Raw genomic sequence first — 18,637 nt, 5'->3', positions numbered from 1 at the left:
CTGAGCTACCGTATCCAGTATCATACCCAGAAACAGGAACCTTTGAGATGATTCCAGTTTTGACTTCTGTAGATTGAGGATCCTCCCGTAGTGAGACAGAAGTTGGATAGTGTGATCTATATGGAGCAGTAGAAGCTTCCTGGAACTTGCTTTTATCAGGAGATTGTCCAGGTAAGGGACAATAATGACCCCTTGGACTCTGAGCTGGAACATAATTTCCACCATCACCTTAGTGAACACCCTCGGAGCTGTAGACAGGCCGAAGGTCAACGGCTGAAACTGGTAGTGGTCGTTCAGTACGGCAAACCGCAGATAGGCCTGATGAGGAGGCCAAATTGGGATATGTAGGTAGGCGTCCTTGATATCCAGGGACACGAGAAATTCCTGTTGTTCCAGGCCCGCGATCACTGCTCTCAAAGATTCCATCTTGAATTTGAAAACCTTCAGGTAAGGATTCAAGGACTTCAGATTCAAAATGGGTCTCAAAGACCCATCTGGTTTTGGCAGTAAAAACAGACTGGAGTAGTAACCTTGTCCTTGCTGTAGCAGGGGTACTGGAACAATGACCCGGGACTGGACCAACTTGTCGATGGCCAGTTGTAGCGTAACACGCATATTTTCCAAAACTGGCAAACCTGATTTAAAAAATCAATGGGGAGGTGCACCGTCGAACTCCAGCTTGTAACCCTGAGAGATAAGGTCCCTTACCCAGGCATCTTGGCAGGAACCGTCCCAGATGTGGCTGTAGTGACGTAACCGAGTTCCCGCCACGAGATCCCCTCTGGGTGGGTGGGCACCGTCATGCCAAAGTTTTTGTGGAAGCTGAACTGGTGCTCTGTTCCTGAGAGTCAGCAATGGCTGGTTTGTTAGGCTTACCTCTGGAGCCTCTAGCTGCATTAGAGGCACCCCGATCCCTAGATCAAAATCTAGTGGACAGAAAGAACTGAGTAGATGGTCCAGGGTAGGTACGCCTAGCAGGCGGAGCCTCTGAAGGGAGAAACGTGTATTTCCCAGCGGTAGCTTTGGAGATCCATGCGTCTAATTCACCTCTGAAGAGCCATTCACCTGTGAAGGGAAGAGATTCCACATTACGTTTGGAGTCAGCGTCTGCAATCCCCTGACGCAATCATATGGCTCTGCGTGCAGACACATCCTTAGCAGTGGTTCTATCATTTATATTGCCAATCTCTTTAAGGGAGTCACAGAGGAGTCTTGCCGTGTCCTGAATATGTTTTAGTAAAGTTACAGTAGTAACCAAGGTCATATCACCTGAAAGACCCTCTTGAATCTGAGTAGCCCATGTATGAATGGCATGTGTCATCCAGCAACCAGCAATGACCGGTCTTTGAGCTACACCTGCAGCAGTGTAGATAGATTTTAGAGTGGTCTCTATTTTCCTGTCACCCGGGTCTTTTACCGTAAAAGAGCACGGAGCAGGGAGCACCGCCTTTTTAGAAAGGTGAGAGACTGAGACGTCTACTGCTGGAGTTTCTTCTCAGAATTTCCTGCCTTCAGGGGCAAATGGGAAGGTACTGTATTTATAAACCTTTTGGACACCTGATATTTTTTTATCTGGATTTTTCCAGGCTAATTTAAATAAATCATCCAATTCTTTGGAATCAGGAAAGGTGACTGTCAGTTTGTCTTGTGGGAGGAAAAATGACTGCTGATTAGTAGCATCCTCCAGGGGGAGCTTTATCACATCTCATATAGCCAATATGAGGGGTTCAATACCCTGTGTAGGGGTGGGATCCCCACTAATGGGATTCCCATCATCCCCATCCACCTGTACATCATCATCAGAATCTGATAGGATTGCAGGCAAAGCACGTTTTTGTGCACCTGTAGTAGACAGCGGGGGATGGGAAGTGTCAGCCTTGACAGTTAGGCTAGCCACTGCTTGTTGCAGTTCTTGTGTTTTATTGGCATTGGCAGTGAGCTGAGATGACATATTGGACATCATGATCTTTATAGCCCCCAGCCAGGAAGGCTCTGGACTCTCCCCCATGTTGTTATCAGCATTTTATGATGACTGACTACGCTGCTCACAGGATATGGAGCCCGATGAACTAGGGGAGAATCTGGCATTACGTACATTGCATGACTTCTGTTTCACCATAATGAAAGACAGAAACATTACACATACAACACAGACTGAATATTGACAATGCTAAATTCCCTTGTCGTATAAACAACCCTTTATGAAGTCTAAGAACACTGTACGCTGTTTACTTAAGAAGTACCGTAATGGTACGCTAGTTGCGTAACGATCGCTCAGCCGTAGGCGAGACGCTCAAGCGTCACGTTCGCTCACGGCCCAGTGATCACAGGACACGTTATTGGCTATGACTAGAGTAATGATTCGCTATGGCGTAGCTTACGCTCGAGACCACGAGGAGGTCACCAGCGGCGCAGACGCTCACAACGCTATACCTTTATGTCTAAACCTTATACCAATGAAATTCACAGAATACCTTAATGTGAGTACAGGGTGTAAGTGCAACCTTGTGTAACCTGACTAACTACAAAGCTGCTTGAGCGTCACCGACGCTCAAGTGAACACTTAACACTATAGGAAATACACAGATACTGGTTTAGGGTCCAAAGCCTATTAACTGTATTATATCTAATATACTTGTAAAAGGGGATAACAGTACAAATGATACACTACAATATAACAGAGACTTCCTAACCAAAATATAATACTATCTAATACAATACAATACTAGTCTATGGGAGATACGAGAGAAAGAGAAGGGAAAGAGAGAGAGAGACGGAGAGAGATGAGAGAAATTGGCTCACAGAAAGACAATGATTACGGAGAGAAAACTTACGCACAAGGGTAAACGATCGCATGCGCCTGGACATCCAGCACCCGATTTTCAGCAATGAGAACCGTTGAAGAGTGAGAGCTGGATGTGGTCGGCCTGCCTATTTATGCCCCACACACAATGCAATCCTACAGTCCCTACAATCCCATTGTCCATTGGACGTCGGAATTCGGCCCTGCATCATAACAAGAGGTCATAGGTTGATTCATACAGGTGGGCTGTGACGATTTCAAACAGCTCAGGTGGGTGGGGAACTAGGTTTCCCGCCGCATACCTGAGTATGAGTAAATAATAGAAATGGACATAAACTTCTTATGTCCATAACTATTCGCACGAGCGATTAATACGCTCCAAACCAACACCGGAATATTGCTATTTAAATACTCTTCCGATGGGTACCAAACACTACTGCATGACTCCTGTTAGACTCTTCCTACGATACAAAGAGGGATTCCTCAGCTCAGGGACATTCTATATTAACCAAACTTTCAGAAACTATCAAAGGGATCATGATCTACAAACTACATTAATTGTGAAAATATGTAACGAATGAGTCGCACGCTACGACTACATAAACTCTACCGTAAATACGCATACCGTGCGCCCGCGGGTGCACGCTATTGCAGGTATGCGCCTTCACGGGAGAGTGTACGCATGCGCAGCGCGGACCAGCATGAGGTGCAAATATGGCAGCGTGTATAGGGATATTTTTCTGACTTTGACAGTCCACCCTTTGGCAGTCAATAATAACTGCCACTTCCTGAAAACATTTCAAAAGGAGAAAAATATATGTCAGTGGTTAATTCATTTCCATGGTTGGGTGAGGGAGGAGAGAGGAGTAGGTGTGAAGAGGGTATGACCTAGTGAGAAAGCAGAAGCCTGTGTGTATGAGTCCATGTTTGGAGGGTCATGTATCATCGTGCCGTACGTGTGGTATATCAAGCTTCGAGGTATTGCGAAGTATACATTTGAATTCCTTCTTATCCCGTACTAAGGGCCTGTGGATGGGCTGTCAAACTCTACCGAGCTCATTTCGGCTTTCAGTTGTAACAAAATGGGGATGCACATTTTAGTTGATGATACATGAATGGGGGAGGTATGTGGTTGCTGATATCTGTGCCTGTATTCCCTATCGTCTATGTGTGTCATTTACCTGAGGGTTGTAGAGATGAAGATAAAGAACACTTATGGAAAATGCAATGATATTCTATGTCAGGGAAATGTACATCTGTCGTTGAAGTTGTGTTCGGTATCTGTTGAGAGTCGTCTTCTTTGCGCTGTATTGCTCCTTGGGCATGAGCAAATAGCTTTGTCAGAGCCATCGGATTTACAAAAAAATGTTGGGCTAGCGTGAGTTTAAAAGTACTAGGGAAACTGGGGATCCATGGCAAAGTTCATCAAGTGTCCATTTCTCAAGTGGTCAAAATCCTTCTTTGGTGCTTGTCTGTTGTCTGTATAGCGTCTCGTCAACTTCCTCGTCCAAGGGGGTCTTTGTATCTTGGAGAAAAGCAGAAAAACAGGTGAAAGAAACGGACCGTATAATCGCATTTTCATCACATTCTGGTTTCTATCATTGGGTCATAAATCAAATCCAGGTTAATTACGGTTTCCTCACTCCTCAAGCTCATCACTTTTGTACTTTGTTTGCACCTCATTAAAGCCTGCCCGCATCTAAATATCAATCCAATCGATATAATGACACCCAAGATACATAGTAGAAACTTTCCAACATCCATTATGACTCCTTGAGCCCAGTCTCCTAAACCGGAGAACCAATTTCGCGGGTTCAACCATGACACCCAACCAGTCAGCTCATTACCTACAGCAGCAAGGGTGAGATTGTGTTTTCGACGAAATTCCCACTTCAATTGGAGAATATCATCCATCTTTTGGTCTATGACCTCTACCGGATCCTCGGTGCTATTCGTGATATAAGTGCAACACTTTATGCCGTACTGTGTTGCCAATGTAACACAATATCCGCCTGTTACTGCTGTAAGATAATTAAGAACCATCCTATGCTGAACTAGTTCTGTTTTGTAAGCTTGAAGTTCTCTTCCAGTGTATCTAAACGTGTCATCATACATTTCAGTGATATTATCTAACAAATTGGCGAGTGCGGAAATGTATCTATAGTTCATCACTCCTCGAGCGGTGCGAGTGAAATCTAACGCTACCAGAACCTGAATCCCGGTGGATTCATGGATAAGATCGGAGGCCGGATGCTCTAACCTTTCTGACAGTTGTCTTTTAACTCGGTGCTCGTAATGAGTGTGAGTATAAGGAGCTTGGGCACCACGGTGTATGTCCTTCATTTTGTCATGTGTAACAGTCATCACTTCAGGCAATACTTTTCCAATATAACACAATCCTTCAGAGTTTGGGGCAAGCCACTTGTACGCCTTTCTCCCGCATATGAAATATGCGTCATCGGGGAGAACATATGGGACGGAGAAGGACATTACCATGTTACAAACCTTCCAGGTGAAATCTCCTGACCCTAATTCTTCCATCTGCTTAATGCACGTATCAGTTTGTACGATATGTGCACAGTATCCTGGTGATACCTCTCCAACTCTAGTAATCCTATTTCCTAAGGTATATCGATACCGGAAAGATTTTCCTCTACTGGCTATGTGGCGTACAAGCTCTGTATCTGTAGGCATTCTATCTGCTCTGTGTGAAAAGGTCATGGTAAGGTTGCTCCATGACACTTCCCAATTTCCCAGCTTACGGGGATTGGAGATATTAAAACATAAGAGGGACCTATCCACATGGTATTGGTGGAGCTTCAAACTAGGAGGGCTGGAAACGTCAAACCTCCGGTCCACCGGTCTCCCACCCCTTAGCTCAAGTACCTCCCCTAACGTTAAAGGAAATGGTACTAGCCCTGACTTGCTATGCCCTTGAGGTACTTGAGAACATACCCAAAAATTTTGTCTCATTTAACACGCTACCCACTAAGGTGTGATAGTCACTTAATGGATGCCGGTCCCTATGGTTATTAAAACTGGATTGGCATTATTGTTACCGAGCCTACTGATACAGTTTTCTTTTTGAGCTAACAATCCTTCAAAGAAAATGTTTACAGATAACATGGTTGTTAGATCGTGCCCGGTACTCGCCTTTGCTTGGTGATTGGGTTGCTATTGGAAATTTACACCTCCGTCTCAGTCATTAGAACCTTTCTGGATCCTTTCTCGACCTCACTGGTACTCTCACCGAAACAGACTGCTCTGGTCAACATCCTGGTTAACGGGAAAATCCATATTGCAGTCTCTTGGGGCAAGTCCATCTTACAGGAGGAGAAAAGAAGAAATTTGTAAAGGGGGTATAAGAAAACAGTTTGAGGGGGGGGGGAGAACTTGTTACGATAATAAGTTCTCTCGTCTTGTTGTTCTTCTTGTTCTGCTGTCTTCTCAAAGGTGCTGTCTCTCAGTCTTCCAAACGAACATTCTGGTGATGCAATGTTCATTCCCAACCGACGATCTTTCTGTAAGGAGCAAAAATCTGGCATTACCATTGGTCCAACTGAGGGGTGACATACCATCTTTAAACCATGGAAACATGAGTGGGAAGAGAGAGATAACAAAAAAAAAAAAAAGAGATAGAGAACAATTCATGTGCATATATACATTACATAACTCGACAATAACCATCAATAAGAAAAGAGAAACAAAGCATTTTTAAACATTGTCAACATTAAGAAAACATTGTTAGCATTAGAAAATCATTGTCAGACTTATTAGGCTGTCATATCTATGTGTCTAATGGTCTCCTTGAGCAGTCCCTTCCCACCAGCACCTGCATTACTCCACTGTCTGTATCTGGCCAGAAATACATTGTGGCGGAGGTCATGCTGGGGTTTGGTAGACTTCTGCAAGGACCAAGTGGATATGCAATGTGTGAATTCTTACCAATACTAGTCAGAGATGGGGATAGAGAGAAAGAGAAAAAAAAACATTTTTCACAAATACATTTACAACTTTTCACCTGGTCATTCCTGTGTCTTCAGTGAATGACCTCCCACTTCATTAACCGTTACCTCAGGCTTGCCTCCATTCCTAATAATCACCTTTCCTGCCTATGTGATCCCTGATTATAATGGTGTGTATTGTAATTTTGCTCATTTCTTGGTCTAGGGGGTCTAACTTTATGTGGGTTATTACAGTTGTTGGCATAATGCCCTTCTCTTCTACAATGGTAACAGATCCTTGGCTTTCTCCGAGTGTCAGTGAACTGGGGTCTTGGCTGATTTGATGCCTCCTCAAACGCTCGGATGCTCATCATCATCAACCGTTTCCCCTGTTCTTCCCTGATTCCTTGGTTTTCATGATTATGGTGTTGTCTTTCTCTTGATCTACAATCTCTTGCAAAGTGTCCCTTTTTATGACAATTGTAACAGACTTCCATATCTGGATTTCTCACAGGGGTGTGGGGCTTTTGTTGGGGTGGTCTTGTGTTTTGGGCCTGTATATTTGCTGCCATTAACTCATCTCTTTGTGACTCTCTGTATCTGGTGATATTCTGATCATGATTGATGACGGCCTCTCTTAGTGCGGTCACCGAGATATCTCTCCAGTTTGGGTTGGTGGTCTGTACCCTTGTTTTTAATTCATCTTTTAAACCATTCATTAATACCTTAACCGCTATTCCTTTATGTTGTGCATTTGTCTTGATGTCTGCGATCCCAGTGTTTCTAGCCATTATTTGCAGTGCTCGATTGAAATAATTAGAAACATTTTCCCTTTCGTTTTGCCTTATGGAGAGAATGTCATTCCACTTGACAGCAGCTGGGAAATATATTCCTAACTGTCGGTTAATCTGCCTAATACATTCCTGATTGTGTTCTTCCATACAAGGTACCTCCGTGTTTAATTTACAATCAGCAATGAATTTTTCAGGGTCAACACTGGAGGGCAAACATGCCCTCAGCACTGTCCGCCATTCTTTGTTGGTGGGTTCTGTGGCGTTTCCTAGTTCTTTAATAAACTTTTGACATTTGACTAGATTTTTCCTAGGATCAGGAAATTCAGACACAATTGATCTCAATTCGGTCCGGGACCAGAGACAGCGCATTGCACTGTCCTTGACGGGAATGATTCCCTGATCGTCAGTCTTCCCATTGGGGACTGAGATCACCCTGGCCAGATCGAGCTCAGTTACATCATCTTGTGTTGGTCTTATATTTTGGGGTATATCTGTTTGTGCGTGATATGAAACATTGTACGTACCTGTGGACACGACCTCACCTGACCCTCCGTTAGGGGGTTCGATTATTGCCTTTACCAATTTGGTCGCGTCCACCTGGATGGCTTTTGTGATGGTTGCTGGAAGAGGTGCTGACATCGTTCTGGGCTCACTTTCTTGTTTGTATTCCTGAGGGAAGTTTGACATGGGGTGCAACTTGCATAGGTTAATAGTTGTACATTCAACAGTATTACAATAATCATTGTTACAGTTATTACACTTATTCTTATAATCTATACTACAGTTGCTAAGAGCGTTTTTATTGTTCAACCTTGTGCTTTTCTCCGCAACCATAATCCTCCCCGATGCCATGTCTCTCCTCTCAAGATAAGATTCAGAAAAGTCAATTGAATCTCTTTGTAATTCACCTTCCTGTTGCCCTAACTGCACATAATCATAATGTTTACTTCGTCTCTTTGTTGGTTCAATGAGACATATCCTCCTCCTTAAATTTTGTAACACTTCTGGACTGAAGCTACCTATTCTTGGGACTTTGTCCCTGTCTTGTACAGTCATTCTCTCCCATTCATCACATAAAGATTCTGTGTGACTTCCGTATTTTTCACACATGATGTACCTTGCCGACCCGACTGGCCGGTTCCCTGAATCAACCCGAACCGAGGTTGATCGCCCCCTACCTGAACAACTGGCCCCCATAATCTGCAGGTGTTGCTTATTCCTCCTTGGATCTTTATATCAAGGTTTTCAGCGAACCCTTACAAACAAACCAAGATGTCCTGGGCAGGCCGGCGGTGGCGGTTTACCAAGTACCCCACTTACTTCTCGCCCACGTTGGCCAGTACTGCAATCACTGTAACCAGAGCTGCTGTACCCAACCCAGGGCCCCTGTGAACCTTCTGTTTACTGGAACATATGAGGGTTACCCGAAGGACACTTACTCTTTCCAGTAAAGTTGGGGTTGTTAGATAGTTCCTGAGTGACCAGCGAACTTCCCTTTAAAAATAAAAAATTACACAAATCACGTCAGAATGTACAAACAGCGTTTGTGACCACTTTACTCTAATGGTATTAGGTCAGATTACTAACTACTGCACACAATTACGTGCGGTCCAATCGTTCAGTACATAAGCACTACTTGTCATGTACTGAAAGATCAATGGAATCGATGTTTCCGGCCGCGATTCCTTCAGCAAGAGCTTATGGCCTATATGGGTTCTGCACCAACACCCCAGGCGTTGTGCCTCTTGTACCTTTATAGCGGACCTCTTTGTCTATTTTACCTGTTACCTTATGACCTCCTGGTCTGTTACCGTCTGTTAATGACCTCCTGGTCTGTTACCTTATGGCCTCCTGGTCTGTTACCTTATGGTCCGCTATACTCTAATGCTCAAATATTATTTAACCAAGGATGCCTCCCTAGCCACCGTATATGTCACTTACACGTGTGTCCCTTGACGAGTACCCGACTTTCCTTTTGGTTCAACCTCTAAGTTATATAAACTTATGTGATAAAAACACACTCACTCAACACATGTACACTTTGTTTCTATATCTATTTCTGCGCAGAAATTTTTTTTTCAGCCCAGCAGTGTTACCAATTTGGAGCAGGATCTGTTAAACTAAATTTCAGATTTTTTCAAAAATAGATTTGCGTTATTTACCGCTGTGCGTTACTTATCGCCTTTGCGCTAATTATCGCTTTGCGCTAATTCAACTTTTCGTGACTTGAGCTACGTGGGCGTAACCAGACGCTACGTTGCGTAATGTACGCTGCGTGCGTCTGCCGTTTGGATTGCGTACGCAAGTCTTTTGTTAGGGACACGTGTACGCAAAACAAAGATCCACCGTAACACAATTTCTACCTTTATCAATGTAGATGATCCCTGATCATCTACCGCACACCACACTGACTGCCTTATCTCCCAGACAAGCCGTGTGTTGGTCTATACTTTAACTATTACCTCTACTATGAAATAACAGCAAATCTCTTTTAGCACTTTCTATCAACTATAAAACTTGGCAAACAGGAATAGTGATATACGAAATTTGAAAAAGAAATGCAGATAAATGTATGCGTGCGTGTATACGCAAGACAGAAGAGAAATAAAACAGTTTTAAAAGACACAAGCGTTTTGTTCTTACTTCCGGTTCCCGGATTCCTTCAGCACTCTTTATCTAAGCGAAGCAGACGCTTATCCCGTCAGCACAGCGAGACAACCTCCCACCCTTTGCTGGGGGATAATGTCTGCTGATCTACCTAGTGCAGATATGAGAAGGACAGGACGAGTCCCCCAATTGACAATGCTAAATTCCCTTGTCGTATAAACAACCCTTTATGAAGTCTAAGAACACTGTACGCTGTTTACTTAAGAAGTACCGTAATGGTACGCTAGTTGCGTAACGATCGCTCAGCCGTAGGCGAGACGCTCAAGCGTCACGTTCGCTCACGGCCCAGTGATCACAGGACACGTTATTGGCTATGACTAGAGTAATGATTCGCTATGGCGTAGCTTACGCTCGAGACCACGAGGAGGTCACCAGCGGCGCAGACGCTCACAACGCTATACCTTTATGTCTAAACCTTATACCAATGAAATTCACAGAATACCTTAATGTGAGTACAGGGTGTAAGTGCAACCTTGTGTAACCTGACTAACTACAAAGCTGCTTGAGCGTCACCGACGCTCAAGTGAACACTTAACACTATAGGAAATACACAGATACTGGTTTAGGGTCCAAAGCCTATTAACTGTATTATATCTAATATACTTGTAAAAGGGGATAACAGTACAAATGATACACTACAATATAACAGAGACTTCCTAACCAAAATATAATACTATCTAATACAATACAATACTAGTCTATGGGAGATACGAGAGAAAGAGAAGGGAAAGAGAGAGAGAGACGGAGAGAGATGAGAGAAATTGGCTCACAGAAAGACAATGATTACGGAGAGAAAACTTACGCACAAGGGTAAACGATCGCATGCGCCTGGACATCCAGCACCCGATTTTCAGCAATGAGAACCGTTGAAGAGTGAGAGCTGGATGTGGTCGGCCTGCCTATTTATGCCCCACACACAATGCAATCCTACAGTCCCTACAATCCCATTGTCCATTGGACGTCGGAATTCGGCCCTGCATCATAACAAGAGGTCATAGGTTGATTCATACAGGTGGGCTGTGACGATTTCAAACAGCTCAGGTGGGTGGGGAACTAGGTTTCCCGCCGCATACCTGAGTATGAGTAAATAATAGAAATGGACATAAACTTCTTATGTCCATAACTATTCGCACAAGCGATTAATACGCTCCAAACCAACACCGGAATATTGCTATTTAAATACTCTTCCGATGGGTACCAAACACTACTGCATGACTCCTGTTAGACTCTTCCTACGATACAAAGAGGGATTCCTCAGCTCAGGGACATTCTATATTAACCAAACTTTCAGAAACTATCAAAGGGATCATGATCTACAAACTACATTAATTGTGAAAATATGTAACGAATGAGTCGCACGCTACGACTACATAAACTCTACCGTAAATACGCATACCGTGCGCCCGCGGGTGCACGCTATTGCGGGTATGCGCCTTCACGGGAGAGTGTACGCATGCGCAGCGCGGACCAGCATGAGGTGCAAATATGGCAGCGTGTATAGGGATATTTTTCTGACTTTGACAATATAATACAAGCCTGCCCTATTGCATGTGAGAGGAGACACCGAAGAGAGGACACCAGCACACCCAACACTGTACAGCCCCAGTGAGACTGTCAGCGTTTTATGTAGTAACATATAACAGTGATACTGCGGTACAGAGAATTCTCCAGAGGAATGTAAACTGTGCACTAATAGCGGCTCTCCCCCTCTACACCCGGTACCAGTGATCCTGTGACCATTTTCAGGAGCTGCATGAGGCTGCTGCTGCTTGCTTATGCAGAGGAAGGTGCCAAAATGCAGCTGAGCCCGCTCTGATGAAGCTCCGCCCCCCGCTATGGCGCCGGAGCTACTAATAAGTTTTATACTGGCAATGTCTCCACAGGCTGTGTAGCCTCACATAAATGCTTGGTACAACACCCCTCCAGCCAGTCTCATGCAGGGCCACCCGCGGGTCCCCCAAGGAGAGACCCGTACATCTCACCCACATTTTGCCGCACAATGAACCGGGGGGGCCCCCCTAGCGGGGCCCCCGGTTTGTACTCACCACGACGATCACCTTCAGGCTCTGTTAGGGGTGTGCGAGAAGCTGCGGCTGCGACAGCTAAGGCGCAGTGCCCCACTGAACAAACAGCCCCTCAGGACGGTGGTCCTGCAGCGGAGAAGCGGCTCTGCACCTCATGAGGCCTGTAACCGTCTCCCCGCCTAACTCCCACGGCGTAGGTATGCTGTTGCTCAAACAGCATACCGAAATAAGTAAAAGTTTAAATGAAATTTCTAAACTGTCTGTGGGAGGGGGCATAGAGGTGAGGAGCCAGCACACCAAGATGAAATTTAAAGTGCACTGGCTCCTTTGGACCCGTCTATACCCCATCGTACTAAATCTGTCCCCAATATCCCTTATGGATGCTAGAGAAATACTGTGGAAGCTGTTTTGGTTAAGGGTGTTAGATACTCTGCAAGTTGCCCTCTCTGGATCCAGTATAACAGCCCAGATTATCCCACCTCCTCTTCCATTTATGAGAGTTTGTGTCATCTTGGTCTATTTACTAAGCAGCGGATTGTAAAAGCTGCCACTTCACAGTGTCCTTAAATCCAAAATGTATAAAGACAATGTATGGATTTTAAAAAACAAAACATGGAGTGTTTTGCTAGTAAAAGCATTGTGCTTTTAAACTATGGACTTTAACATGCCAGGAGGCGGCAACGTTTATAAAACGCCACTTTGTAAATAAGCCCCATACACTAAGGAGCCCTCTTTTTGACAACATACAAAAACCCTGTGTGTGATTACGATTGATCAGTCCATAAAACCATCTTCCAGTCTTCATTAGTTCACTGGCGGCGACTCATTGCACAGACAAGCCTCTTTTTCATTGCTGCAGAACAGCTGTCAGTTCTTATCCCAAACACGTCATACAGTACCAAACATGCACGGGACGCTCAGTGGAAGCTGGGGTGCGCACGGTGTAATTTAGGATTGACGTGCGTGTAACTCAGCCTAAATTAGGTCATCAATCAAACATGTGTAATTACCTAATTTAAAACAGGGACCAATTTTATACTAATATATAATAATTCCCCCCTCTTAGTCATTGGCTCCATGCAGTTGTAACAAAACCATACAGTTTTCATTGTTATCAAATGATATTTAAGTAGAAGCCTCCTTTAATCAGCAATATTCATCCTCACCTTTTCTCTCTCTTTTCTCTTTGATAATTTTCCCTCTTACTTGGCTGGTTATAAAATTGCTCATACTCAATTAGGAAAACGTCTATTCTTTTTTTAATTGTACTAGGTAAAATGATTCTCTGATCCAAGCACAGAAAGTTTTCAGATCTCTATTTAGTACAATCAGCACTATAGGGCAGTAAAAAACTAGTAGGCATATGCAAATATTGTAAGCTGCTGTTTTTATTAAATATATAAAGAGGATATCATTTATTTACAATTATCATTTTTCAGATTTCAAATGAGACGCCTTTAGAATAAAAAGAACATAGAATGAAATGTGAAATATAAATACAGAATTCTGCTAATGGTAATAATGTAGCAGCTCATTAGAGTGATGATAAATACAGGGACAGGCTATTTTTGGGAAAGCACATTTATAATACATTGCTTCGGAAGACATGGTGTACTGTATGTGAAGAAAGAAGGATTTTTACATCACTGTGTCCATGTTCCTAGAAACTAAGTGATTACTGCTAAGCCCACATTCTTAGAACAGGAATAACTCTGCCCAGCTTGTCACAATTACCTTAATAATTTGTGTCCAAAAGTAAGATTTGCTATATATAGTAACACACAATGGGTAGCTCTTGGTAAAAACAACTGTAACAGACAGTTATTGTATGTCTACCTCTGTGAGACATGGAAAATATGTTGTTTTCATGTGCATGTCATATACTGTAGTAATCAATAGTATTATGAGATGAATTATTCTTTAGAATGATACTGTACGTTTTCCTTTTCGTATTGTGTATTTCTTACGACCTCCTGTCTGACATAGGGAAATGAAGAAACTGAAGATGATACCCTGCAAACCAGTTTAATGTGGGCCTGACATCTGCAAGCAGGGGAAATTACCATTGTATGGGCTGAACCAGCGATTGACTGAACCCAGTGACATCATTGAGGCTCTACTTTACGTATTTTTATCAGGCCTGACTCATTCATGAGGTATGAGCTCCCTGTGAACTAACAGGTAATCCTATATAATAAAAGGCTAACAGTGCTCCTCCCATCTATGGGGGGAATTCAAGTGTTTTGTGCACCGGTGGCCACTAGACGGTCCCTGACGGAGCAATTCAACATTCAGCGCACACATTACTTTTATATTATTCCATAATTTTGACGGACTGGTACCTAGTATTTTCAGAAATATTAATTCAGCTTAAAGAACTGATTGAAAGACAAGACCACTAACACATTTTGCGGGCCTTGGTATGAGAGGTTGGGCGTGGCCAACTATGGCCAATGCTGTAATATCAGCTGATAACATATGTGAGAGACTAGCTGGAGGGTGTCTGCATGTGCAAGAAGAGAGAAGTGCTGTGGGAGGCCAGCTGGAAGGTGAGGATAGATTTTAAAAGAGGTTGGTGAGATGCAGTTGGTCTGAAGGAAATGTGCGGAAAAGAAGCAGTGGTATCTGGCAGGAAAAACAGAGAGAGAAAGTGCCTGCGACAGTAGGAGACAGTAGCAAAGGTAAAGATGACAAGCAGGGAAAATGCAAACACATGGAGGGGAGAAGTGGACACATGGGTAAATTTAGTAAGGCGTTCTATTTAAGATGGGATGTTGTCCATAGAAACCAGATTCTACTTTTCATTTATCTAGCACCTTTTGGAAGATAATACCTGGAATCTGATAGGTTGCTATGGGCAACATCCCATCTTAAATAGAACTCCCATCTTAGTAAATTTACCCCACAGTGTCTGACACAGAGTGCAGAACAGTGAGGGTGAGAGAAAGAAGAGCAAGAGCCAGATAATTGTACTGTGTATGCATGCAACCACTCTAAAAATATAGATCGATCGGACATAATGAATTGACCAGCATGTCCGTGCAACAGAATATTTTTTAAATCGCAAGTGAGCTGCATCGGTCAGTGTACAGTATGCACAGACATTAACCATGTTCCTTCACAGCAGGGGAACAGGGAAATGTCTCCTCCCCATGGGAGGAACCCAGATATTATGCACATCAGTGGCGGATTTTACCTATGGGCTACAGGACTGCAGCCCCACAGGTAAAATCTACCACCCAGTTCAGTGTCAGTGAAGCCAGATGACTGTACTGGCTTCACTGTGACTGGCAGTGACTTCATATTGGAAGTCCTACCTTTCAGTCACAGACACTCAAGGCAGTCCCATTTGGAGATGTTTCCTCCCTCCGGGACTGCCTGACCAAGCTGAGATAAGCAGAGAACTGTCTTCCTGTATGAAGCCACTTCCTGCCTTTTTCGCAGCCCAGTCCGGCTTCTATGGGCTGCAGCCGGTGCAGTCCATAGAGGCCAGGGGTGTGCTGGGACCCAGGGACTGGCTATCTCCTCTTCAGGCACGGGGGTAGCGGCAGTCCCCCTAACAGACGTAATTAGAAGTCACCACTGGTACCATTGATATCTGATGGGTGTCATGCTGTCAGATAAAGTTCTACAAGAGGCCGGAGGTGCAGGACGTTGAGTGAGAATTACACCATTTTTAAAGCAGTAATCAACATGGTTTTGTCTTTAAATGATTGCTACGGGTATATTTGCACAAAGTCCCGCACCTCTGGGTTCTCGCAGGCTATTATATTTTGCCCAAAATGTTGGTCTGACAGGCAGTTTATCTGACTGTGTATGCCCAGCATAAGAGTGATTAAAATTTACTTTTCAGGTGAACAAACTAATGTTGAAGTATCACAGCCGAGTTAGCCTTTCTTGCAAGAAAGAGACTGATAACTGACATTTTAAAAGCTAACTGCTGCCAGCATATCTGCCAACATTAATAAATGGTATTCCGTGGTCTTGTGCTTGCTTGCTATGCCCACCGTTCCTTGTCACACTGGGCTTCCCATAGCATCTCCTGGCACTAAATGGAAGCCAAGCAAGAGCAGCATTACCTGCAGGACACTGCAGCCTGTGGGTGGTACAGTGCTTGAAGAGCACTCTCCTGCTAAAATTGGGACGTTGGGAGGTGTACTATCGGCCATGTCAGATGGGTGCCCCAACTCTGTAGTTTCACAATTGAGGGTGATATAGTGACTTCAATTTCCTCCTCCCACCATTTTCCTATGTCTACTTCCATGCAAAAAAGAGAACATGAAACAGAAGGCAGGCCTTCCAGATCCTCTCCATAGACCGTGGAATTGCCCAACAGCTTGGGGGAATAAAAGTTGAATGTGGACGGTTAGGGGGTAAGGGAGAATTAGTTATAATTGTTTCCCTACCCCTGTCTGGAATCTAAAAATTGGGATACCGCAGTTGGAAATTTGACCGCCAGCACTTCAGCCCCAACCTGTGCAAATGATATGTAGACTTTCTCTTTATTGGTGTGTTTTAGCAGATGTACACACAGGGGTAGACTCAGTGATGTTACAATATTAGAATACTCAAGAAAGGGGTTTGTGGGAGCCGCACCGGTCTAGCAACAATTTTTGTACGAAAAGCAATCTGAGTAATGTCCTCTGAGAAACTGAAATTTATGTTATAGAATTGCTTCAGATTAAGGTAACTGTGCATATAGAAAGATAGTATGTCTTTTAAGGAGCACTAAATATAGTTACCATTCAGTGGTGCTCCCATGAGTCAGAAATATATTGAGAAAAAGTACCAAATAAGAGAAATGGAAAAAGAAGTAGACTCTTGTTAGGGAGCACTCTAACTCAGAGGAACTAGGTTGTATACATGTTTTAAACTGGTAAAATCATGATTTTAATAGATTCTTGTTAAAAATATATAGAATTATCGGAGTTCAAAGCTTATTCTATGTGATTCAAGACTATTGTGCAAAAAATATCTATATCAATTTAGTAAATAATTAGCGAAAATTGCTATAATATAATGTAAGCCGGAAAAGCTTTAGAATTCACAAAAAAGGGGGGGGGGGGAAACACCTACTAGTCTCAATGGTGTCTGTCAAGTGAATATATGACCATCATTCATACTGCAAAAATCCCAAATGGAAAAAGTAGTTGCAGGGAATTAAATCATAGGCCATATGAATCCGAGTACCCATCTGTGACTTAGAATTGGGCAGCAAAATTTATTTGCAGTACCAGGATGTTCCAAGGTGGTCTCCCATCCGAGTACTGGTCCGGCCCTCCACTGCTTAGCTTCCAAGATCGGAAGAGATTGGGCATCTCCAGTGGGGTATGTCCGCAATTTCTTAAGCTAGCCCTTTCATTTGTCACTTTATATTGGAAATGGAATCGTTCATATTTTCAACAAGAAAAATGAAAGAAGGACAGACACACATGTGAACGGCAGGCTCAAAAAGTGCAGATTGGATATGACAATTGTATGGCAAACAAGTATCAAGGCCATAAATATCCAATCAAAGTGAATCCTTCCTTATTTGTATTGTACTATACACCAGTCAATTGTATATAGATAACAAAATCATTCTTGGTTGTGCTGTCTAAATAAGACAGTAATAAGCATAAATGAATCACCAAGAAAGAATAGGGGAATTACTACAAAGAATCCTTTATAGTTAGTGGGTTAGTATCTGTGTTTTTCTCACAACCAAAGATCCACCATTGGTATACAAAATCTCTGAAATAAACAAAAATGAGAACAAATATTGTAGTATCAGGGTATTCCAAAGTGGTCTCATCCAAGTACCAAACCTGTCCACCGCTATATAGCATAAATGCTCAGATGCAATTAAGCACCATTCGTGGAATACATCTGCAATTAGATGCTTGTCACTGATTGGTATGGTCACCTTCAATCATAGTTTTTGGAAAAAGCATATGTTAGAAGGGCAAATAATAATTAGATGAGTATACCATATATGTGTACCTATGCAGGGTATGCAGTTGGTTAATTACCACAGCATTTAGCATATTACCCTGCAAAAGAGTATATGGTCAGAACACAGCAGGTGTAAGCTTGTAAGGCAAAAACCATCAAACACATATTGATCCAAGCCTAAAAGACTTGGTAATGTAAGAATAATATTACCACTAACCAGTAATGTAGCAGAGAGCTTATTTGCTAATCACCCTAGATAAAGATTGTTAAATAAATAAAACATGACAGGTGCTATTGTACCAGACACTTGGTTAATTTCATACAATACCAAACTGTAGACTTTGATATCCCAGGTTTTCTCGTGCAGGCAGTGGGAATGTGAACAGCGGGATAGGTGCAGCTGATCCCCGCTGCTCCTGCCCGAAATCGAGCTCCAGCGGATGGGGGGAATATCGCTGCGTCCCGCCGTAT

At 43.3% G+C, this 18,637-nt stretch overlaps 1 protein-coding gene and 1 pseudogene across 2 annotated transcripts in view; both read right to left on the bottom strand.

The window, feature by feature from the left end:
• KCNH7 (potassium voltage-gated channel subfamily H member 7) overlaps positions 1 to 18,637 on the bottom strand; it is a 930,127-nt gene that overhangs the window by 312,387 nt on the left and 599,103 nt on the right. The window lies entirely within an intron of this gene.
• Positions 17,455 to 17,574, bottom strand: LOC134947022 (5S ribosomal RNA; annotated as a pseudogene).

The sequence above is a fragment of the Pseudophryne corroboree genome, chromosome 7 (genome assembly GCF_028390025.1).
Source record: "Pseudophryne corroboree isolate aPseCor3 chromosome 7, aPseCor3.hap2, whole genome shotgun sequence".
NCBI classification, from domain to species: domain Eukaryota; kingdom Metazoa; phylum Chordata; class Amphibia; order Anura; family Myobatrachidae; genus Pseudophryne; species Pseudophryne corroboree.
The sequence above is the reverse complement of the archived record's forward strand: the minus strand, read 5'-3'. Positions and strand labels throughout refer to the sequence as shown.